Genomic DNA, 24146 nt, shown 5'->3' on the forward strand with positions numbered 1-24146 from the left:
TTAATCAATTTCCTGCTACCCCTATAATTACGTCGGGTCCCCTCCCATTGCAACTTCAGGAGAATGTTAAAGACTTGTCTCTTCTCCTTAGAATGACTGATCTCTATCTAATACACTCTGTAGAATCTCGCTGCTAAGTGTAATTGATCCCAGTCTTCTCCTTACAATTGACTGATCTCTAATATGCTCACCGGGACCTAATTGCTAACGTAATAACCGATCCCAATCTTATTGTACGCTGCAACGATTCCTTCCTGAAAACTGCGGGATATAAGAAACTATGGGTTCTTTTTTACAAAGGTGCGGTAGGGCCTTATCGCACGGGAATAACGCGTGCTAAATTGCCACGCGCGCTAGCCACTACCGCCTCCTTTTAAGCAGGCGGTAATTTTTCAGCTAGCACGTGCGATAGCGCGCGCTAATCTGGTGCGTGCGTTACAAACGCTAGCGCACCTTTGTAAAAGGAGCCTTATATGATACCGTGGGAGAAAATATACAGTATATTGTTGTATGTCTTTTTCTCCTGACTATCCTTTAAGTTATCAGCTCCTATCAGGTGATAACTGGCAGCTTCCCTTAGATGTTTTTGGGTAATACCCACAGTGCGCCTCGGTGCACATACCCTGTGGGATATCCCCGGGGGGGGAGACTCAATTTACTATGTGAAAAGGTTGTCCCCCCAAAACTGATTATTCACCATAAATAAATAAAAGATTACTTGAATTTTAAGCTGGTTTACTCAGCGCTTATGGTACTGTGTGTCAACTTGGAAATAGAGAATGACACAGGGACAAATATGGTCCCGTCCCCGCAGGAACTCAATTTCCCTGTCCTGTCCGTGTGAGTTTTGTCACTGTCCCTGTCCCATTCCTATAAGCTCTGCCATAACCGCACAAGCCTCGAACACTTATGATTTTAAAGTGTTTGAGGCTTGTGCAGATGAGGATGAAGATTGCAGGAATAGAGCGGGGACAGGAAAAGAACTCGCAGGGATGGGGAAAAATTTGTCCCCGTGTCATTCTCCACTTGGAAACTAGGAGCGGGTTTATTTCTTTGTCAGCTTCCCTTAGCTGACAGTTTGCAAAAAGTGCCCTATTAGTGCAAATAAAATCTTTATGTGCCCCTTCTGCCATCATCTAGGCAGCGTCTAGGCCAGTGGTTCCCAACCCTGTCCTGGAGGAACACCAGGCCAATCGGGTTTTCAGGCTAGCCCTAATGAATATGCATGAGAGAGATTTGCATATGATGGAAGTGATAGGCATGCAAATTTGCTTCATGCATATTCATTAGGGCTAGCCTGAAAACCCAATTGGCCTGGTGTTCCTCCAGGACAGGGTTGGGAACCACTGGTCTAGGCAACCACCTCGCACTCCATATAACAAGGAGGCTTACACAGAAATGGCTATTGTGCGTTTCTATTTGTTTTATGTACACTATAAAGTACATGAACATTCAGCTATGTCATGCTCAGTATCTGAAGATTGATTTTTTTAAGTGAGTAAACCTGCATGGATGAAGGAAATTGCAAAATGAAAAGAAAAATGATTTATCACAGAGCGAGTTAAGGATACAAGAAGACATCAAGGGGTCAAATGAAATTAAATCACAGAATGCAGTTTGTCTACGATACATCTATCTATACTAATAATGTTTCAACTTGCTTGGCACGACTATGCTTTTTAATGGCTCTTCTCGAGTTTAAATGCTATACATTTATCGTATTTATGCATTTATTGGGATTTATTAACCACCTTTATGAAGAGATTCACACAAGGCAGTGTACAGCCGATACAGCACGACATAAAACTTACCATTTTGTTAACATCACAGCAATAGTGAAACGATCAATCATAGCCATAAATACCATCAATGAGATAAACTTCCTAGAAATAGGATACACAGGAGACATAAGAAGCAGACTCCAATATGTATGCAAAGGATAATACCTAGTATAAATCTGAAATCTTAGCATGAATGATATTATTGGCAATTCAGATTGCTAGAAAGCACATCTAGGAAGATAGAAACATAATGGCAGATAAAGGCCAAATGGCCCATCCGCAGCATCCACTATCCCTATAGGCTAAGGCTCTTTACACCTGCATTGTGAGGTCACAGCACCTTATGATTATAGGCTAAGGCTGTTAACAGTTGAATTGTGAGGTCACAGAGCTTTATGGCTATAAAAACATAGACTTCATAAAAATAGGGAGATATCAAAATTAAATTCTGTGATGAAACTATCAAAAGTATTTCCAATCAATCACAGCTCTTATTGTAGCAAATTGCTTTACTTATATAATCCTATAACTTAATAATAAAGTGCTCAGACCATATAACCTTTAGTTTGGTGATAACACCTAACTGTGGTTATTATAGGGACCATCATTGCCTTTACTGTCCCTAACCCAACCCTTAGATAACTGGATGATGATAAAACCACTTATCTGAAATCTCTGACGAGTTGGGAGTTCAATAACCACAGCTGCAAAACGTGCCAGTGCTCAAAAGTGCTCAACAGTGCTATTGCTTAAACTTAAATCCCCATATTGACATCCATGGCCCCCTGACTCGATTTCGGCTCTTCATCAGGAGGGGTCACTGTTAAAATGAATTAAACATTTAAAATTTTAAAACCTATCATACCATCTCCTATTCTAACTTTATTTTCGTTATCACTCAAATTATTTATCTCTTTTCTAAATCTTTAACAATTTATTCATGACTACTAAAAAAGCTTAATCTAATCTAGGATTATATAAGTAAAGTAATTAGCTACAATAAGAGCTGTGATTGATTGGAAATACTCTTTATAGAAACATAGAAACATGATGGCAGCTAAAGGCCAAATGGCCCATCCAGTCTGCCAATCCACAGCATCCACCATCTCTTCCTCTTCCTATTAGCTAAGGCTCTTTACACCTGCATTATGAGGTCATAGAACCTTATGATTATAGGCTAAGGCTCTTAACACTTGAATTGTGAGGTCAAAGAGCTTTATGGCTATAGAAACATAGAAACATGATGGCAGATAAAGGCCAAATGGCTCATCCAGTCTACTCATCCGCAGTAACCATTATCTCTTCCTATCTCTAAAAGATCCCATGTGCCTATCCCACGCTCTCTTGAATTCAGACATAGTCTCTGTCTCCACCACTTCTTCTGAGAGACTGTTCAACATATCTGGGAGTTAGCAGGATGAGCTGCTGTTTCTAGCCTGTTATTGTCTGCCAAATCCATGAATAGCAGACTGGCACAAGGAGTTTTGCATTCAGAGATTGTATATGAAAGCAATGTTTCTGTTGCATAAGAGAAAAGGCCAGTGCTGCTCATCTATTGAACTGTAATGTCCTCACAAGGTTTCTAAGAAGAGTGCATGCTTCTATATATTCATTTAGAGAAAGGCAAAAGGAACCGACAGTTCAGGTAACACGCAGACTTTGGAAAAGAGTGAAGGAGAGAGAGACTACCAGGGAATTACACAAAAACAAATCAGGAGGCTTCAGATTATTCAAAACACTGCAGTAAAAATTATCTTTCATGCCAAAAAATTTGATCATGTCACCCCACTGCTGAAAAAGGCACACTGGCTACCCATCTCCCACTGAATAATGTCTAAAATATTTTTTTCTCACCAGTAAGGTATTATCTAACCATTCACCTGCTTTCATTGATAGACTCTTGGTTCCTTATGTTACTTTTAGACCAATTTAGTCGACCCAGCCATCCCTTCTTGCAATTCCCTCCATTCGGCAAACATTTTATGACACGACCTGGAAAGAGAAAAAGATAATGGTTACTGCGGATGGGCAGACTAGATGGGCCATTTGGACTTTATCTGCCATCATGTTTCTATGTTTCTAGTGGTAGCTCCAACATTGTGGAACGTGTTGCCACTCATGCTGAGGCAAGAATCTAATTCATCTAAATTCAGACCAATGCTTAAAACCTCTCTCTTTAAAGAGGGGTATGAGACCTAGACCGAGAGCGTGACATAAAATTCATAGCATGTCCTTTTTGATTTTTCCCTCCCCGCCACTTTTAAAAAATTTTTAAGCAATGTAATCCTACCCTTTTTCCCTTTTGTACACGGTATAGCTGTTTAAGTGATTTGTCTAACAGTGTATTCCTATATGTAAATACCCCCTATTTCATTGGTTTTTTTTTTTACCATTGTATGATGTATATCAAGCACTAATAAACTTGAAGCTATTTTTTAAATGATGCAAGGAACAGATCCAGACAAATATGTTTATCAGAAAATCCAAAATTTTCTACAATGTGTTTGTCTGGGCTTCCCCTCTTGCACTAATAATTTTGGATTTCACCTGCTTCAGTTTTCTGTTGTCTTTCTAACCTGTTTGGGGTTTTTATGGGCATTTCCTTTCTCTCTCTCTCTCTCTTTTTAAATAAAGCTGTCTATAAATTGGGGCAAAGTATTGTGATTGCAGTGTTAGTGAATTTGAATATATATATACCCTCTGAATTCAGCACTATTTAACAGGCCAGGATTGGCTCCTAGCATTTAGACCCTCTTTTACTAAACCACGGTAGAGGTTTCTACCGCGTCCTGGAGCGCTAGATGCTCTGATGCTTATAGGAATTCTATGAGTGTCAGGGTATTTAGTGCTCCGAGCTTAGAGTTACCAGAAGTCTGGGAAAACCCAGACATCTCCTCTTTTTAGAGAACTGTCAGGGCTCCTGGATTGACTTTTCAAAACCCAGCATTTGTCTGGGTTTTGGAAAGCCCTGATGAATTCCGGCTGCATCTAGAGGGCCTCTGAGCATGTGCAGATGATGTTACACCACATCTGAACATGCTCCAGGCCCTCCAGACAAGCTGGAGCTTGTCTGGAAGAAGAGAGGAGGCTTAGTGGGGGCGGGGTTTGAGACGGAACTGGGTGGGGCAGGAGTGGAACAGGGTGGGGCTGCAGGTGGGACAGGACGGGGTTATGTGTTCAGGATTTCCCGGAGAAAAATATGGTAACCCTATCTGAGCTGCGGTAGAAACCTCTACCGTGGCTTTGTAAAAGGGGAGGTTAGTTAGCTAACCACTAATATTCTGCTGAATATTTGTGGTTAGTGGCTAGCCACTAAGGGCTCCTTTTACAAAGGCGCGCTAGCGGGGTTAACGCCCGCGACTTTTCATTACACGCTAACCCCCGCGCTGGCCAAAAACTACCGCCTGCTCAAGAGGAGGCGGTAGCGGCTAGCACGCGCTATTACGCGAGTTAAACCGCTAGCGAGCCTTTGTAAAAGGAGCCCTAACTGTCTATGTTGCGTGACTTAAACTGGCTAGCTGCAAATATTCGGCACTGGCAGTCCTAGTTATGTCCGCTATTAACTTAACCGACCAACTCTGAATATTTGCTTAGCCAGTTAAGATACAGCTGGCCAAAAAAACGCCTTGGCTATTCAATGTCAGTCACCGGAAATGACCCGGCATTGAATATCCAGGTTCAGCACCAGGGGTGGGTGGACAGCACGCTGCCTGGCGCAGACTGATAATCATCCAGAGAAAGATTAATGAATAAAAACCAAAAATCAAAGAATAAAAAGTAATTATTGGACTAACAATACATTTGCATAGTGATTGTAAAAAGCTGGCATGGCATTGTCATGTATAAGTAGAAGTATAAACAATTTTAGGAAAGCCACTACTTATACAGTACATGTATGTCTGCAGTGTACACAGTTTCCAAAGGGGCATGTTTTGGGCTGATCTTTAAAGTAAGCACATACAGTATCTCCTATTTATAATTAAATGTATGTCCATTGTATAGGGGATGGGATTTGTATACTGATTTTTCTATGTGATTACACAATCAAAGCGGTTTCCATATTTTAGACATTGGGGCAACGAAGGGTTAAGTAACTTGCCCCGAGTCACAAGCAGCTGTGGTGGGAATTGAACTCAGAACCTCAGAGTGCTGAGGCAGCTGCTCTAACCACTACGCCACTCCTCCACTCCCGGGGTGCTTATTTTTGAAGAATATGGACGTCCCGAAATGCTGAAACATATTGCATGTCTATATGCTTGAAACATCCAAATTCCAATTTTGCAAATGCAGGATTTGGACCTTTGACACGGCTGTATATCTGTAGAACAACAGGGACATGTTGTGGGTATATTTTAGGCGGGACTAGTGGGGGGACCAAATCAGGATGTCTAACAGAAGATGCTGAAGGGGAAGAAACCTCCAGTTCAAAAATGAAGGATATCCTTATTCCAGGAATATCCAGGAAACAGAAATGTACTCTGACTGAGCAACTCTCTACTGGACAGCTGTCCCCTTCCCTCTCCCCTGAAAATGAAACTGAAAGGGATATCAGGCTACATGACCTAGGGCAGAGGTAGGCAATTCCAGTCCTCGAGAGCCGGAGCCAGGTCAGGTTTTCAGGATATCCACAATAAATATGCATGAGATAGATTTGCATCTCAAGGAGGCAGTGCATGCAAATCCATCTCATACATATTCATGGTAGAGATCCTGAAAACCTGACCTGATCTGGCTCATAAGTACCGGAATTGCCTACCTCTGACCTAGGGTTATCAAACACAGTGGCATAGTAAGGATGGGTGGTACGCCCTGGGCGCCATCTTCCTAAGGGCGTGGCATCCCTCCTCTTCTCCGCCCCCCCCCAACTCCTCTCCATGTGATGCTCATGCCCCTTGCCTTCCTCTGCACCTTTTTTACTTCCCTGTTGCAAGGTTGATACCTGCGTCGACATCAGCACTCTCTCTGACATCACTTCCGGGACCTGAGCCTAAGAAGTGACATCAAAGGCCGAGCTGATACCAACGTGGGCAGACTGCTCACACTGGAGAAGTTAAAAAGGGGAGGTGGGGGGAAGAGGGCGCCATTGATCATACATCCTCTTTTAAGAGAACATTTCCTCCTTTTTAAAAATGCTTCAGGTTTTTTAATCTTTAGGAAACTATCCTTTTTTTCTTTTATGGTCCTATATCAGGGATCTCAAAGTCCCTCCTTGAGGGCCGCAATCCAGTCGGGTTTTCAGGATTTCCCCAATGAATATGCATTGAAAGCAGTGCATGCACATAGATCTCATGCATATTCATTGGGGAAATCCTAAAAACCCGACTGAATTGCGGCCCTCAAGGAGGGACTTTGAGACCCCTGTCCTATATCCAACACTAGGGTTACCAGACAGTCGGGAAAACCCAGATATGTCCAGCAGTTTGTCCGGGTTTTGGAAGTCCAAGAGCTCGGGGCCACGTCTGGAGGCTTTCTGTGCACGCGTGGATGTCGGCGCAAGCATGCATGTGATGTTGTCGCGCCAACATCGGGGAAGGAGACAAGAGGTTGGGCTGGGGCAGAATGAGGAGGAGCTGAAGGCGGAACGATGAGAGGCTGGGGCGGAGCAGGACAGGGCATGTGTCCTCTGTTTTTAAAAGTGGAAATCTGGCAACCCTAACCAATACACCTACCTACATAATGGCAGAAACCATCTCTGACCTATTAGTCTGGCCCCATGGGGGTGCTGGAGAGAGAGAGAAAGGCATTGTTGATCTCCTCTGTTTTAGAGGTCTGCACGGGGATCGCGGGAATCCCGCAGGTCCCACGGGGGTCCTGCGGAAATCCCCCCCTAACCCACAGGACTCCCACGGGGACCTCCCTCTGGCCCATGGGACTCCAACGGGGATGGAAGGCTTTGGAAGCAGGGTTCATCCATATAATATAATGGACATGTCAGCCTTAGTAAAAGAGGGGGTTTATAAGTTAATTACCTGAACAGAAAACAAAAAAAGGATTCCACCAAAGAGATTCCACAAGGAAAACAGCAGCGCAAACACAAAAGAAACTGTGGAATTGATGATCCTGTCAGAAGTATGCTGCTTTTTATGGGGACGGGCGGGGATGGAGGTAATTCCTTGCAGGGATGGGTGGGGACGGAGAAGATCCTGGTGGGGACGGACGGGGATGGGTGGGATTTCTGTCCCCACGCAACTCTCTACTCTGTTTCCCTGCTGGTTGAATATGTCAAAGGAATTTTGTTGCCGCTCAACTTTAAGCATATGTCATGCACAGACTTTCACACTTATCTCAGAAGCCAGCCGAAGTTGTTGGATATTTGCTTTTCTGATTAGGCTTGGGCTCAGACTCAGTCAAACTTAAATCTGGAAGTTTTTGAGAAGCAGATTATAGTCCACTGCTGTACTGTAAGTCAGTCACTGTTTGATGTGTGTTCATGAACTAAAAGCCACAGACACGTCTATGATTAAATATTTCTTCAGCAAAGGTAGCAACCATTTGTATTTTTTGAGTCTGCATATATACCGCATTCAGGAAAAACCTGAAGACTCACCTCTCTGACCACTAACTGTTTCAGCTTCTGTATATCATCCCCCTCTTCCTAGGCCCTTCCCCTTGCTTCTACGAGCCCCCTTCCCTACTCCTTTTCCCTCTTCCTCTTTGATCTGTGGCCTTGAGCTGGTATAGGTTTGCGCAACTCACAAATGGAAGATTAGATTAGAATACCCAAAAGAATAACAAGCAGCTCTGAGGTGTAGCTTAGTGGTCAGTGCAGTAGACTGTGAACAAGGGGATCCGGGTCTAAACCCCATTCACTTTGTGCATTTGTGGTGGAAACTGTGAGTGCTCTAAATACAAAAAGCTTGCAGCATATAAACCTAATGTAATCTACTATTCTTACTCCTGGTGGTATTCTGCGCAACTGCACAATGCAGAATTTCACAGAATGCCCCAGGCACGCAGCATCACCTATGATCTGCACAGAACCGGCACTCCCTCTGTGTGGCCTGAAACATCAGCACTTCCCCTCTGAGAGACCTGAGAAATTGGTACCACCCTCTGTATGGCCCAAATTGCTGCTGGCACATCTTCAGGCAGCCTGTGCAGGCTCTGCAGGCTTCACTTGACTGCAGTCCCACCCTTGATGACGTCACTTCCTCTTTCTTCACAGGTGGGATCGCATTAGAGGGAAGCCTTCAGAGCTGGTGGCAGGTTGCCAGTAATTGGAATTGGTATCACTGAGGTACAATGGGGAGAGAATGAGAAGTGCTGGCTGGGGAGGATAGGGGAAAGTGAAATGCTCAGAAGGATAAGGTGAAGAGAAGGTAAGAGATGCTAGCTGTAGGGGGAACAGGGGTGATAGAGATGCTGGCTGGGGGAGGGATGGTGTGAGAGAGATACTGGCTGGGAGGGACAGGAGTGAGAGAGATGCTGGCTGGAGAGGGATAGGGGTGAGAGACATGCTGGTGGGGGGGACAGGGGTAAGAGACATGCTGACTGAGTGGGGGACTTGCACTGGAGTTTTGAACTGCAATTGTTGGAACCTATGGGACTGAATGCAGAACTTGATTGGATGGAAGCCTGTGTCAGCCTAGCTTTGCTAGCAATCAGCACTTTTGGTTGCTCTAACCAATGTCAGCAAAGGCCTATGGGAGATCATATCATTCATGTCTGACCTTAGGGAATGCCATTGCAGACAGCCTTAATTAAATCAATGCTTTAAAGGTAACAAACGAACTTGCAGCTAAGAGGCACGAATTGGTGTTAAGAAAATGTGTTAATGTCTGGTGTTTAAGATGGACAGCTTATGATGTACAATGGGTCCAGGTGCACAGATAACTAAGATTAATCAGAAACTATTGTCAGAGGCATACTGGAAAGTACATTTGACTCCAGTCTATTCTTCTCCAGTCTAGCACACCTCACTCACCTTCCTGGTCAGTGAAACTAACCATTGTTTCAGACAGTTTACAAAGGATGGGGATACTTAACTTCAATAGATTCTATTGAAGTTCAATAGATTCTATATTTAGAATACGATTCCAAGCTATAAAAGGCTCCTCTCTACATCGCCCCTTCTCTCTATATCGCCCCTTCTCTCTATGTCCGGAACTTGAAGCTTGGAACATCACCCCCCCCACCCCCCACCCCACCCCCTTTCTCTCTTCTCTCTCCTCACAGCACCAATTCTCTCTCATTCACAAGAGCACAGAGGCAGTCTCTGTAATTGTAAAACTTATTCCTTAATGGTAATGCTTAATTGTAATGCTTAATCTTTATGAACTTTGCTTTTTTATAATATTAAGCCTATTTCTATATTATATTCTTTATGCAATCACTTCTGGCTGTGCTTATTATTTGGTTCTACTTCCTGGTGAATCTTTTGTGAGGGTATTGAATCTGGGACCTGGCATTTGTAAGGACGCCTCACATAACCCCTCCAACCTTACATTTTTTTTTTTGGGGGGGGGTCTAACCTTACAGCCTGCACATACAAGTGTGTTTTAAGCACCTTTTTAAATGGCTGTAATAAGTAACAAAATCAGAGATGACTCGGTAGTGCAGTGTCTCTCAAACACACCCCGGCACACTAAAAGGCGCAAATGTTTTTTGCGGCACATTATAATTGAAATTATAAAATTGCAAAACCAACAAAAAATTAAATTTGAGAGTTATTAATTTAAAGTTCTTTAAGCTAAGTATTGTAACAAGAGTAAAACTAAAGCAGATAGAATAAAATTGCTAAAAAATGCAATGGATGTGCTTGTTTTTGAAAGCAAATTAACTCAAAACACGGCTCGATAGTCAACATACAAACAAGCATTTCATCATCCACCATCTGCAGTCGTTCTCTTTTTTTTAAATTTAATTTCTGTCAGAGCTGAAAATCCAAGTTCGCAAAGATAAGAAGATCCAAACGGAAACAAAGCCTTGATTGCTTTGTTGCTCAAGTTAGGACGACTACTGCATAAAAAAATAAAAATAAAATTACTTGCTGTTAGTTTTAAAGGACCAATCAAATTGAAGAATGATGCTTGTCTGGGCGATTGTATCATTACGCACCCAGACGCTCATAACATACCGGGTAGAACTTTGGATTCTTGCCCAGAAATAGCTATGAAGAAAAAATTAAAAAAATTAAAATTGAATCAGGTTGGGCAGACTGCTTGGACCATTCGGGTCTTTACCTGCCGTCATCTACCATGTTACTATGTAGCTTCTTGCATACGCAACATACATGTCATCTATTTTGTATACTTATGAAAAGGAATTTTTTTTTTTTAAAGTAACATTCCGGAATCTCCTGTGATACACCCAGAATCTCTTCGGGGAACACCACTGTGCCGTGGCACACAGTTTGAGAGACACTGCAGTAGTGCATTCCATAATCTCGGGCCAGCTACAGAAAAGGCACAAACTGCTGTTTGGGTCCATCAAAAAGCGACACCTAGTGGCACACCAAGTTATTGTGCCTTGTTTCTGTTAAAATGCATTTTCACACCGAAATCTGGCATGGAAGTAGCACCTAATGTTTGGCATCATATATAGAATTCCCCTGTAAGCGCTTAATGCTGCAGGAAGTAACTGATGTCTTCCAGGGATCGGAAGCATCAATTTTGGAAAGCTGCTTCCACATCTATGTAGGTGGAGGGATATCAACTGTACATTTGCTACCCTCATGGCTTTCTAAAATCACTCTTTATGTGGAGAGACTTATACGTGCAGTTCTGCAGTCATTTTACAAGAGGTTCAAAGTTTGGCAGAGCCTCTTGTAAAATCATACGGAAATTCTACCCGAAAGTATAACAGGAAGAAATAAGAAAATTCCAATAGAGAACTCAATGGACACTTCTTATTTTCAGATGAAAAATCTGTTTTCAAGTGAACAGGAAGAGAACTGCAGCTGTCATGGAACAGCTGAAAGAAAGAGACACAAGAGGACATGTTGGAAATAAGCAGCAAGAAAGGAGGTGAAATGTGTCCAGCTGCTTCGAGACCCAGGGAGATGAAGGATGGAAAGATTTGTCTCCTGGAAGCAAGCTGTCAGCATATATTGTACATTTAACTTTACAACAGGAGGAAGACTTGAGGAGATGTTGCTGTTCTCCTAGAATCTGGCGTACTGTATATAAAGAAAATGTTGCTTTCCTCCTCTTCAGAATAAATGGTGAATACCTGTTCTTCTTTCTGTCTGTTCAGTCACTGAAACATATTGCTGGATTTACTTGCCAGTCTCCCAAAAGGTTTCAGGTCGTTGCAGTATGAGAACTGTACTGTAAATGAAATGGAACATCCATCCTTTTAACTATTTGGATTCCTTTACCACATTTTTAAAGAAATTCATCCAAGGCAATGCATAGCAAGAACAATCTGATCATGGACAATAGACAATTTCAGGAAAAAAAACTATTAAAATAACAGATTTTTATTGCATAGTATGCTTAGAGCAGTGGTCTCAAACTCAAACCCTTTGCAGGGTCACATTTTGGATTTGTAGGTGCTTGGAGGGCCTCAGAAAAAAATAGTTAATGTCTTATTAAAGAGTTTGAGACCACTGAGTTAAGGGGAATGGTTAATCTGCTGGCTGGGTTGGAGGGCAAAGGGGAGAACAGGACAATCAAGCCATTGTGACATCACTGATGAGGTTGGCTCTTATTGGTGGAATGAGGCATTATGACATCACAATCTCAGCTCTGCTTCCCAAAAACAAACAGGATGTCATGGTTACAATTAAGCCAGTGGTCTCAAGCTCAAACCCTTTGCAGGGCCACATTTTGGATTTGTAGGTACTTGGAGGGCCTCAGAAAAAATAGTTAATGTCTTATTAAAGAAATAACAATTTTGTATGAGATAAAACTCTTTATAGTTTATAAATCTTTCCTTTTGGCTAAGTCTTAATAATAATATTGTCATTTATAGCTAAAGAGACATATGATCAAGAAACTGTTTTATTTTACTTTTGTGATTATGATAAACATACCGAGGGCCTCAAAATAGTACCTGGCGGGCCACTTGTGGCCCCCGGGCTGCGAGTTTGAGACCACTGGCTTAAGAGTTCCCAGATGTCCAGATTTTCCCGGACGTGTCCTCCTTTTTGAGGACATGTCTGGGGGTCTGGGCGGCTTTTCAAAACCCGGCACTTTGTCCAGGTTTTGAAAAGCTTCCTCGAAATTGCATCGGACAGGAGTGCATCCGCGCGTGCACGGATGCTACCCATTGATATCACGCGCATGTGCACATGTGCCTGACATCATCGTGGCGCATCCGTGCATGTGCAGATGCCCTCCTGCCCAACGAGAGCAGGCAGTCGGGGCGGAGCTAGGGCGTGGATGGGTGGAACTGGGTGGGCCCGGGGGCGAGTCCATATGCTACTTATGCCCACTGCCTGGCCACCGAGTAGGCCCACTCTTACTATTGGAAGTTAAGCAGGGTCAGGCCTGGCTAGTATGTTTATGTTCAAATGTATTTTATTGAGCACAACAAAACAGCAAACAGGAAATAAACCAAAGACAAGCAAGCTCATCATTTTAAATAACAGTACTAAACTCCACAGAATGCACCTCCCTAAATAACCCCCCCCCCCCTCCCAACACAACCCTACCTAAAATAAAGGAAATTACTACCCCTCCCCCCCCCAGGGTCCTCCTTCCAAGCAATACACATTCAGGAAATCAAACAGTGGTCAGGCATATCCAAGGGAACAAATGGAAACAAATGTAAAAATCAACAATTCAACAAGCGGCTGCGAGCCATCGGGGTCACAGTCGTCCAGAACGGCTCCCAGGTTCTCTGGAAAACACGGCCTGGAGGTCAATCACATCTCGTCGTTCCCACATCAAGAGGGAGATCATCCGGCATCTCCAAAGAAAGTAATCTGGAGCCGCAGCTTCAAGCCAGGTAAGTAAAATGCACTTCAGGGCCACTAGAACAGTCCATTTAAGAAAGGTGGTAGCTCCCCTCTAGTATGTTTATTTTTATTGGAAGTTTCTATACTGCTAATAATGACTGGGGAGTTAATTGAGAGCGGTTTGCATGAGCTTTAGTAAAGGTGTTATAATACATGAGTTAAATATATATATATCATCAACGCAAAAAAAATCCCCCACTAGTATTCAAACATGAAGCTCAACGGCTAAAATCCATGTCAACTGATTCAACTTCCAAAACTGGCTCTAAATTAGTTAGCGTTGGAGAGGTGTTTTATAATGAATATTACATTACAAACTGCTTGTGGGGTAAAAAAGCCTCAGAATGTGGAGCTATTATACCCAATTCGTGTCTTGTTTGTGAGTAACTCACTTGCTTCTGCTTACGTCATAGGCAAAAAAAAAAAACAACCCTTAGATTTATTTTATTCTTTTTCTTTGTTCTACGAGTATATGCCTTATTTTATATTCTATTTTTCTTTCTTATTCTCCTTAAAAAAACACTATTGTTTTATATATACTATCTTATTAACATTTACAGCAACAAAGTAGCAGCCAATTCTGGGTTTTGGCCAGGTACTTGTGACCTGGATTGGCCACTGTGAGAACAGGCTACTGGGCTTGATGAACCTTTGGTCTGACTTAGTAAGGCTATTCTTATGCTCTTATGTTAACCCTCCGCTCTTCTCCCTCCATTCTCCATCTCTGTGTGAACTCTTCCCCCCATGCAATCCGCTAAGAAGATCGACTGTCGGCTCCGGGCGGCTTTCCCGCAGAGGAGAGAATCCTGCATTCACCGTGGGCCTCATCTGGGGCAGCCTCCTTGGAGCGGCTGGGACACGGGCAGTGTGTCTGGGAGGGAATGCATGGATGGGAGAACATCGCAGAGGAGGAGACATAGGCATCCTGGGACTGTCTGCCAAGTCTCTTCCCTGAAGAAGCCCTTTCTGGAAACGTCAATTGCTACTCCTAAACTTACTTGCTCCACTTCATCACTGACGCTGAAACCGTGGATTGAAGACAAAGTTTTATTTTATTTTTCTTTCCAGCTTATGATTTATCTTTAATCTTATCTATTGTTTTGCCTTTTGTCTTTGTTTTGTTCTATTTCTATCATTTACATTTCTCCAGAATTCTACTGTTCAACGGCTCCCCCTTCTGCTTCTATTCCTTTCTCTCCTCTCTTCTACCTTCCAAAGTATTTAGATCAATGCTGTCTTGTTAAAATGTTTATTTTATTTTTATTTTTCCTCTAACTCTACTTTTCACTTCTCTATTACCCTCCAGGTACTTTAGTTAGATTGTGAGCCTTCGGGACAGTAAAGGAATTTTTCAAGTACCTTTCTTATTTCTAATCTTAATGTATATTTTCTGTAAACCGCTTAGAACCTAACGGATGTAGCGGTATATAAGAAATAAATTACATTACATTACATTTCTGTATATAATGCTATTATCGTTCCAGTCTTCTCTGCTCGCAACTTTGGAGTCATCTTCAACTCTGACCTCTCACTTTCTAAGCACATCCAACAGACAGCAAAATTTGCCCCTTCCTCTCTGGGCCCACTACTCAGCCCCTGGTCTACACTCTTATGACCTTATGACTGCAATTTACTTCATACAAGGATCCTGCTGAAGCGACTCTCCCCCTGCAATCTGTACCAAACTCTGCACAACTTAATTTTCTGCCAACCTCACTACACTCACCTTACCCCTCTCCTCAGATCACCTCACTGGCTCGCTATCCACCCCGGCATTCAGTTCAAACTCCTTTTACTATATGCTCAATAGATTTTCTATAGCATCGTATAAACATAGTAGAAGATCTCACGCCCTGTTTACTTTTCCATCCGTACAGGGTTGTAAAAGCAAGAAATTTCTTGATTATTCTTTAGCATTTCAAGCAGCATCCCACGATAAAGAATTTCGATCGTTACTGCTTACAACTTGTTCCTATAAACACTTTAGAACTCAGTTGAAAACCTATCTTTTTTCAAAACACTTGATCAAATAACTTTTCTTGTTCTTCATGATATTGCTTATAATCTTTTGTAAACCGCGTTGAACTTATGGTTACGCGGTTAAGAAGCACAATGTTATGTTATGTTCATGTCGCAGACCCTCAGTCTCTCTCCTCTCTTATCGCCCCTTATATTTCTCCCTGAGAACTCCGTTCCTCAGATCAGCTGCTCTTAGCTGTACCCTTCTCCTCCACTGCCAATTCCAGACTTTGTTTCTTTTATCTTGCTGCCCTGCATGCCTGGATTAAACTACCTGAGTTCGTCCATCATGCCCCTACCCTTGTTTAAAAGTAGAGTGAAAACCTACCTTTTTTATATAGCCTTCAATCCATAACCCTGCTCCCCACCACTCACTACCCTAGCCAGCGGATTAGCCACCCCCCCGTAACTGTATCCCTCCCCCTAACATCCTATTAGTCTGTTTTGTCTGTTTAGATTGTAAGCTCTTTAGAGCAGGGACTGCCTCCTTTGTGAGTCTGTACAGTGCTATGTATATCTGGTAGCGCTATAGAAATAATTAATAAAAGTAGTAGTACCAGTGCCTAATTTAAGGCACCATTTATAGAATATGGGCCTTGGTTTATAGTCCAGTGAACTAATCACTAGGCTGCTCTCTCTTAACCAGCATTTTGCCTGCTCTCCAGGAGCTCAAGTAAGTATCTAGCCAGACATCGGCAACTCCGGAACTCAAAAGCAGTGCCTGCAAATAGATCTCATGCATATTCATTGGGGAAATCCTGAAAACCCAATTGGATTCCGGCCCTCAAGGACCGGAGTTACCCATGTCTGATTCTAGTCTATAAGCCCTAAATCTCACTTCCTCACCTTCATCTCATTTCTTTTCATGCTTTTAATCTCTTTCTAGTGACCAGACGTAAATGCCAATCAAGTCCTTTTACTGTACTTTCGCTCTGCACTTAACCTCCTTTTTTCTTCTCTAACCCACTTAACACGGATCTAAATCCATCACTAGGTACTGGTATTTCATGATAACTGAGGATTAGTCAGAAATCACGATCCGGAACAGAACTCAGGGCCCCTGCATGGCAATGCCTAGCGTTACCACCGAGTCACCAAATATTCCACTATAATGTAAAAATGGATGAGAAAAACAAATTTTCCGCTCCATCAGCAGAGTCCCTGTAGTGAAGATCGTGAAGTCAGCCAGTTTATGAGAAAAGCAGCAAAGGAAAAATAGACAGGAGTTGCTAGTGGAAGTAAGTGTAAATGTTGACTAATCAGAAGCAAAACGTGAAGTTCAAATGTATGAAATCTTCTAGTTCAGTGCTCCAACATTTGGCCCTCTAACACTTTGGCTGAAATGTTCTTCCAATCCTGAAAATGCATTAATTTCAGTCTTGCCCGCTTAAGTGTGTTACTCAGGTGTCTCATTTATATAATTTTCTACTGTTAGCAACCAAAATAAAGTGAGTTTTTAAAATATATCCTTAGAGTGGGGATAGAACACTCTAAGTAAATATATAACTTAGGGCTCCTTTTACTAAGGTGAGCTAGCGTTTTTAGTGCGCGCTAAAGATTAGTGGAGAAGTTAAAGGCCACAGCGGAGGAAGATGGGGGGGGAGGGAGTTACTGGTGCCTGATGTGGTATTCAATTCTGATGAATCGGAGAAACTCAACAGATCTCTGTAACGCTGGACTGCATGGTACATATCCAGAGTGCTGATAGAATTGAAAAATTAACTTGCAGAGCTATTGCTAGTAATTTGTAATTTTTCTTTAAAATCCAGCATAGATAACATGTACGTTGCGTATGCAAGAGGCTGTCAATGTTGTGAGCGTCTGGGTGCGTAAGGATACAATCGCCCAGACAAGCATCATTTGATTGGTCCTTTAAAACTAACAGCAAGTAATTTTATTTTTATTTTTTTTATGCAGTAGTCGTCCTAACTTGAGCAACAAAGCAATCAAGGCTTTGTTTCCGTTTGGATCCCAGAACTTATTCATACCTCATAGGTCTGAGCAAAAAAGCTATACGTTTTTACTATAACCTTGAAACCCTTAAAACAGGGGTGTCCAATGTCGGTCCTCGAGGGCCGAAATCCAGTCGGGTTTTCAGGATTTCCCCAATGAATATGCATGAGATCTATTAGCATACAATGAAAGCAGTGCATGCAAATAAATCTCATGCATATTCATTGGGGAAATCCTGAAAACCCGACTGGATTGCGGCCCTCGAGGACCGACATTGGACACCCCTGCCTTAAAAGAACAGATGGCATGAATAGATAATGGAAGGCTGTTCCAGGTAGCTGGAGATAGAAAGTAGACTGCTCTGTGTCTTGTGCTTATCCAGTTTCAGAATTATTGTAGGTACAGGATATTTCTGATGTGTAAGAATGCAGTAGGTTTAGTTACCCAGCATTGCAATCTTTCACAATATCAGCAACAAGGATCACTTACGTATAGAACATCATTATAGATTGTTTGATTTCAAATGGATTTTCCAAAGAGCAAGTGGAAATTAGCTACAGTGGATGGCAATCATATTTTCCACTTTTGTGAGCATAGCTTTGACACCAGAAAGATCTATTGTACTGTGAAACTACACTTATGACCTTTTTGCAGTTAAGATTCCTAGTGCCCTGTATTTCAACTCTGACAAAGTTAAAGATGCCTTTACAGTGCAGCAGTGTTTCCAAAACCATCTTCTGGGGGCACACTTCACCAGTCACATTTTCAGGTCACTACAACGAATATGTATAAGGTATATTCATGTATACTGGATCACTGGCATGTTCAATTTTTTCTTATATAATCCTGAGAAATAGGGATAGGCATTCATATGCAACAGTTTGGGGGACGTGAAAAAAATATATTTAGCACAAGCCGTTCTGTAATTCTTTGTATTGTTCTCTTTCACTTAAATTGCATTGGAAATTGCAGTTTCTACAAAACAGAGCTGTACAGCTGATCTTTTCTCTAGGCAAATGTACTCCTCCCCCCATTACGAAGCTGTCTTGGAGTTTTTTTATCACCAGTTGCGGCGGTAAAAGTTCTGACGCTCATAGGAATTCTATGAGCGCTGGAGCTTTTACTGCCATGGCCAGCAATAAAAAATGATAAAGGGAGGGGGGAGGGAGGGGGGGGTTAGTTAGGCCTCTCCATTATTAAATAATTTTCATGGAGGCGGAGTTTGACAAGATGGCGGCTTGAACCGGCACGCCGACATCGTGGCAGACTTAGAGCAACATTTCTGCCTAGGAATGTTAAACAGAAAATCTAAGCGCCAGGGGTTACCGGGCGAGCGATTACCTACAGTCGGCCCGATGGACGAGTTCGTGCAGCAAGGCCAGGGGGCGCAGCAGTATCCGGAAGGAAATGCCTCGGCTGGAGGGGGAAGCGCTGGCTGATGTGCGTCTCTCTTCCTTTGAGGGTGTCAGCTTTTCTCCGGAGGAACAGAGTCCTCCGGTTCGTCCTGAAGCGGCGAAGGCTGAAGTTGGAGCAATGGGAGGGGAACAACCGATGCCGAGCTCTATCCAGGACGCCTTCTTGCTTGCCCGGCAGGGTGAAGTTCCTGGAGCCGTATGGAAGCAGGGAGAGTGCGCAGTTTCATCTAAGCAGCCGTGAGGCGAGGAGGATCAGATAAAAGTTGTTTCAGGACTATCTGCAGCAAACGCAAGTACTTTGGTTATATCAGGGGAAACCAGGACTGAGTTTTTGCCCTTACTTAAACCTAAAGTCTTCAATATGGAAAGGATTTGGGAGGCTATTTCTAATCTTCAGCTTTCTCTGGGGAACCAGATAGAGCAACTTTCTCAAAGTTGTACCGCGGTACTATCAGAAAATTTGGATTTGAAGAATAGAGTCTTGGTATTGGAAAATAAATCAAATGACTGTGACACCAGAATAAATCATTGGAAGTGCAAGCACTAACTTGGGTTAAAGATAGTGCAAGTTTACATTTCAAGCAAGAAATGGCGGAAAACTCCATTAGGAGAAGTAATTTGCGGATTATTAACTTCCCGAAATTATTTTCCATATCGGCAAATGATATGTTTAAGCGTTACTTAAGTGAAGTTTTGAAAGCACCTGATTCCTCATATCCACCTCTCTCCAAAATATATTACCTAGCGGTGAGACCTCGGTCTCAAAATCCTAATCAGCAGAATTTATCTGCAGATAGTCTGGATTTAACTAATTTCCTAGAGAGGTTGGAAACTGAGACTCAGGTACCAGCCGCATTATTAGTACAGTTCGCTATTGATTCAAATAGGGAATGGATGTTAAAAATGTTCTTCAAATATAAAGATGTTCCCTTTTTGTCTAATATTATAAGAATGTACCCAGATGTTTCACGTCCGACACAGAAGAGAAGGAAACAGTTTCTTATATTGAGACCTAAGGTGGTTCAATTGGGGGTGACCTTTGTCCTGAGGTACCCTTGTAAATGTGTAATGATTTACAAAGAGAACAGATATGTTTTTTATGAACTGCAGCAGTTATCTAAATTTATTGCTTCTTAAGACAATAAGTAATAATTAACTCTGATTCTCACTCCGTTTAGATAAGGGATTGTTTTATGGCAGTCGAGCCGCCTTTTGGTTTTCCTAGTTATATAATTTGTTAGTTAAATTTCAGCAATTTCAGCTCTGTCTCCAATTGATTGTGGACTAACTATATTGTGTATTAAAAAAAAAATTTTTTTTTCTGAATTATGTGGATTTAGTGATAATTTCTAATTTCATCACTTGCAAGCGCACATGCTCGGAAGCAATCTAGACACAGCCTGGACTCGGGGAAGGAGAAGAGATGAGGTTTTTGTGGAGACTGGGCTGGGGAGGGACAGGGCGGGGCCTCATGTCCTCTTTTTTTTCTTCAGCAAATCTGGTAACCCTATTAAAAGGCATCAAGTGTGTTTAAACAAGTTTACCTTTACTATCCTTTACCTTTCCATGGATGATTTTTTTCCTAAATCCCATGGCTGATGATATAAAAAGTTCTTTGTTGCTGTCAAAACAAAAGTATAATAAAAGCCCATCAGGATTTCTTTCTTTAGTGTTACAGAAAAATAACTTCTTTAAAGAAGCTTGCAGGTTGTCTGGGAGCGTTTGTAGAGTCACATACAAAGCACAGTGTTAGGTGGGAGAAAAATACTTACAATAATAATACACTTTTTATTTTTACAGTACTACTGGGAGTTGCTGTTCTGTAATTTGCTGACAACTATTCAGGAACAATTTGTCCCTGGCTAGAAGAGGTTACAATGTAAGTGGGTATCTAAGGCAAAGGGAGATAAAGTGACTTGTTCAAGCTCACAAACGGGTCAAAATGACAGAAACAGAACTTGAAACCTGTGATTGTCTGGCTAGCAGCCCATTATTCCAGCCACTAGGCCACTTCTCCTGTCTGATTTTTGTGCAAGTCTGACAGAATACACTGGAACCAAGAGGCAGGGTCTGGAACAGATTTGGTGGGCTGGGCAGTGGCACTGGGCTGAGGATTTTTTTCTCTCTCTCTTTTGGCTACAGCCTGGGCCACTTCCTGTCCAGCTCTGCTACTACCTGACCAGTTCTCTGTTCCAGTTGATTCTGTTAGGGAAACTAGTCTTCCTTCCCTCCACTTCTGGGGCTTATGCTTTCTGTGTTGCTGCTCTAAGAAGCCCTGTGGCTGCCTGGCCTACTGCGTAATAACCATTGAGTTCTGTTACACTCACATATGAAAATAGATAAAGAGAGAAACACCTTCCCCTTCTCTGAGCCTCTCTGCTTCTTGTTGGTGATATTGATATAGCCTGTCACTGGCTGCTTATCCTTTTCCAAGCCTTGCCATTGCCAAATCTGCTTTCTTGGTTCCAGCAGGTTCTGTTGAAATCATATTAAAAAAATAAAATAAATAAATAACTTAAAAAAGAGAGAAACCCCTCCTGCATACCCCACATCTCATTTTTGAAGACATGTCCGGGGGTCCGGACAGCTTTTCAAAACCCGGCAATTTGTCCGGGTTTTGAAAAACTTTCCTGGTAGCAGCGACATCGTGACGGTATCTGCGCATGCACAGATGCAACGCGGTGACATCACACGCATTCGTGCGACATCATCGCATCACACCAGCACAAGCGCAGATGCCCTCCTGACAAGCGACCAGGTTGAGGGGGAGGGGCTGGAGGCAGAACGGGGGCATGACTCGGATAGAATGGGGCATGACTCGGGCAGGTGGGGCCATGGGTCCGGATTTTCGTTCCAGAAAATCTGGTAACCCTATCATATGTAGTTTTCTGCCTAGCTGCTTTTAGGTTTTGCCACTGCCCAGTCTGCTCGCTTGGTTCAAGTTGGTTGGAAACCAAAAGAAGAAAACCTATTTGCGCAACCTATTTGTATCTCTGCTGCTGCCACATCCTAGCCAATCTGTTCTAGGCACTAGAGAATGACACAGGAACAAATTTGTCCTTGCCCCCACGGGCTCTATCTCCATTCCCGTCCTGCAAGTTCTGACACTATGCCTAGGGATACACTATGGCTCCAGAAAAGGGAGGAAGGACTGAGACATCCAGGTTTCACTTCCACTGCTTTCAATGGAAATAAAACCCAGATCTGTCCTCATTGCTTCCCATTGCTTTCAGAGGAAGTAAAACCCGGATGCCTAAATCCATTCTCCTTTTTCTGGAGCCAGATGGTACCCTACCTATGCCTGCCCTAATCCTGCAAGCTCTGTTCTCATCTACACAAGCCTCAAACACTATGATTTTAAAGCAGGGGTCTCAAAGTCTCTCCTTGAGGGCCGCAATCCAGTCAGGTTTTCAGGATTACCCCAATGAATATACATGAGATCTATTTGCATGCACTGCTTTCAATGCATATTCATTGGAGAAATCCTGAAAACCGGACTGGATTGCGGCCCTCAAGGAGGGACTTTGAGATCCCTGTTTTAAAGTGTTCAAGGCTTGTGCAGAATAGATGAGAACAGAGCTCTCAGGGATGGGATGGAAATGGAGATAGACCTCGCAGAGCTAGGGACAAATTTGTCCCCATGTCATTCTCTACTACACACTACTACTGGCAGGCTTGATGTTATAGTTTCAGCCTCCTAATCCTTTATATATTTCCTCTACTCACCATTACCATCTATACTCACTATCTGTCACTCACTTCCTTGACCTTTCCCACATGATTCCTCCATGCTCAGTTCCTCCCCTCTCCCCCCTTCACCACAGCATCTCTCTGTATCATTTCTCTCCCTCTCATGCCCCACCCTCCCTACCCTGTAGTCCAACATCTCTTCCTCTTTCTTCCCTCCCTCATTACCTGCATCTGTGACCCAACGTCCTCCCTGCTCCTGTGAGCTAACATCTCTTCCTCTCTCTTCCCTTCCTCCCTGCTCCTGTGATCTAATATCTCTTCATCTCTCTCCTTCATTGCCACATCCATCATTTCTCTCTTTCATCCCTGTGATTTGACATCTTTTTCTCCCTCCCCTCCATCCTTGAGTCCATCATTTCTCTCATTCTTCCCCCCCCCCCTTGCGGTCCAACATCCCTTCCTCCCGCTCCTCTACCCTCGGGTCTCTCATTTCTCTCTCTCTCTCATTCCTCCTCTGTTATTCAACATCTTTTCCTCCCTCCCTTTTGTCCTTGGGTCCATCTTTTCTATTTATTTCCTACCTCCTCTCTAATCCTTCTGAGTCCACCATTTTTCTCTCTTTCTAACCTTCCCTGGTCCATCATTTTTCTTTCTTCCCTCCTTCCCCTTCCCGCTTGGGTCCATCACTTCTCTCTTTATAAACTGCACTAGTCTTTAAGCCCGTTAGATTAACGGGTGCTAGAACATATGTGTGTGTGTCTGTCTTTTTTTCTCTCTCTCTCCTTAGCCGCTTTCTTTCTTTCTGCCTTTCTTTTTCCTTGGCTGTCCATCACCACCCCTTGCCTGCTCCCCCTGTCCATTTTCCCTTCCTTTTACCTCCACTGTGTCCACCACCACCCCTTCACTGCTCTCCTTATGCAGCAGCAGCCCTTCTCCCTTTGTTTTACCTCCCCCCTGTCCAGCAGCACCTCTTTCCTTCTCCCCCTGTCCAACATTAGTCCTCCGTTCTTTTTTCTTCACCTCCCCTGTCCATCAGCATCTCTTTCCTTCTCCCCCTGTCCAGCAGTAGGCATCCCTTCCTTTTTTATCCTCCCTCCTCCTTCTTATCCCTATGATACTCTTACCTTGCTCTGCCCCTGATCAGAGGTTCCCGACAGCTGCCCAGTTGCACCCATTGGAAAAGTTCCCACTGCCGCATCCCGCACCCCTCCTGACGCGGCTCCCGCTGTCCTTTCTGTCTGTCTCTGTCCCTGGCCCCCTTTGCCTGTCTGTCTTTCTGTGTATCTCCCTGACCCTGTGTCTTTCTTCTTTCCTTTCTGTCTCCCTTCCTCCCTCTGTCTGTCTGTCCAAAGCAGCATTCCATCCCCCTCCCCCCACACCAGTTCC

The 24146-nt window shown here is 43.1% G+C and overlaps 1 long non-coding RNA gene across 1 annotated transcript in view; it reads right to left on the reverse strand.

The window, feature by feature from the left end:
* LOC117356317 overlaps positions 1-21676 on the reverse strand; it is a 39674-nt gene extending 17998 nt beyond the window's left edge. Inside the window, exons 1-4 of the long non-coding RNA XR_004538615.1 lie at positions 21398-21676; positions 11952-12049; positions 3662-3773; positions 1812-1883 (exon numbers count right to left, since the gene is read on the reverse strand). This is a non-coding gene — a long non-coding RNA (uncharacterized LOC117356317). The remainder of the gene's footprint in view (positions 1-1811; positions 1884-3661; positions 3774-11951; positions 12050-21397) is intronic.
* Positions 21677-24146: the final 2470 nt, after the last annotated feature.

Source organism: Geotrypetes seraphini, chromosome 3 (genome assembly GCF_902459505.1).
Source record: "Geotrypetes seraphini chromosome 3, aGeoSer1.1, whole genome shotgun sequence".
NCBI lineage: Eukaryota > Metazoa > Chordata > Amphibia > Gymnophiona > Dermophiidae > Geotrypetes > Geotrypetes seraphini.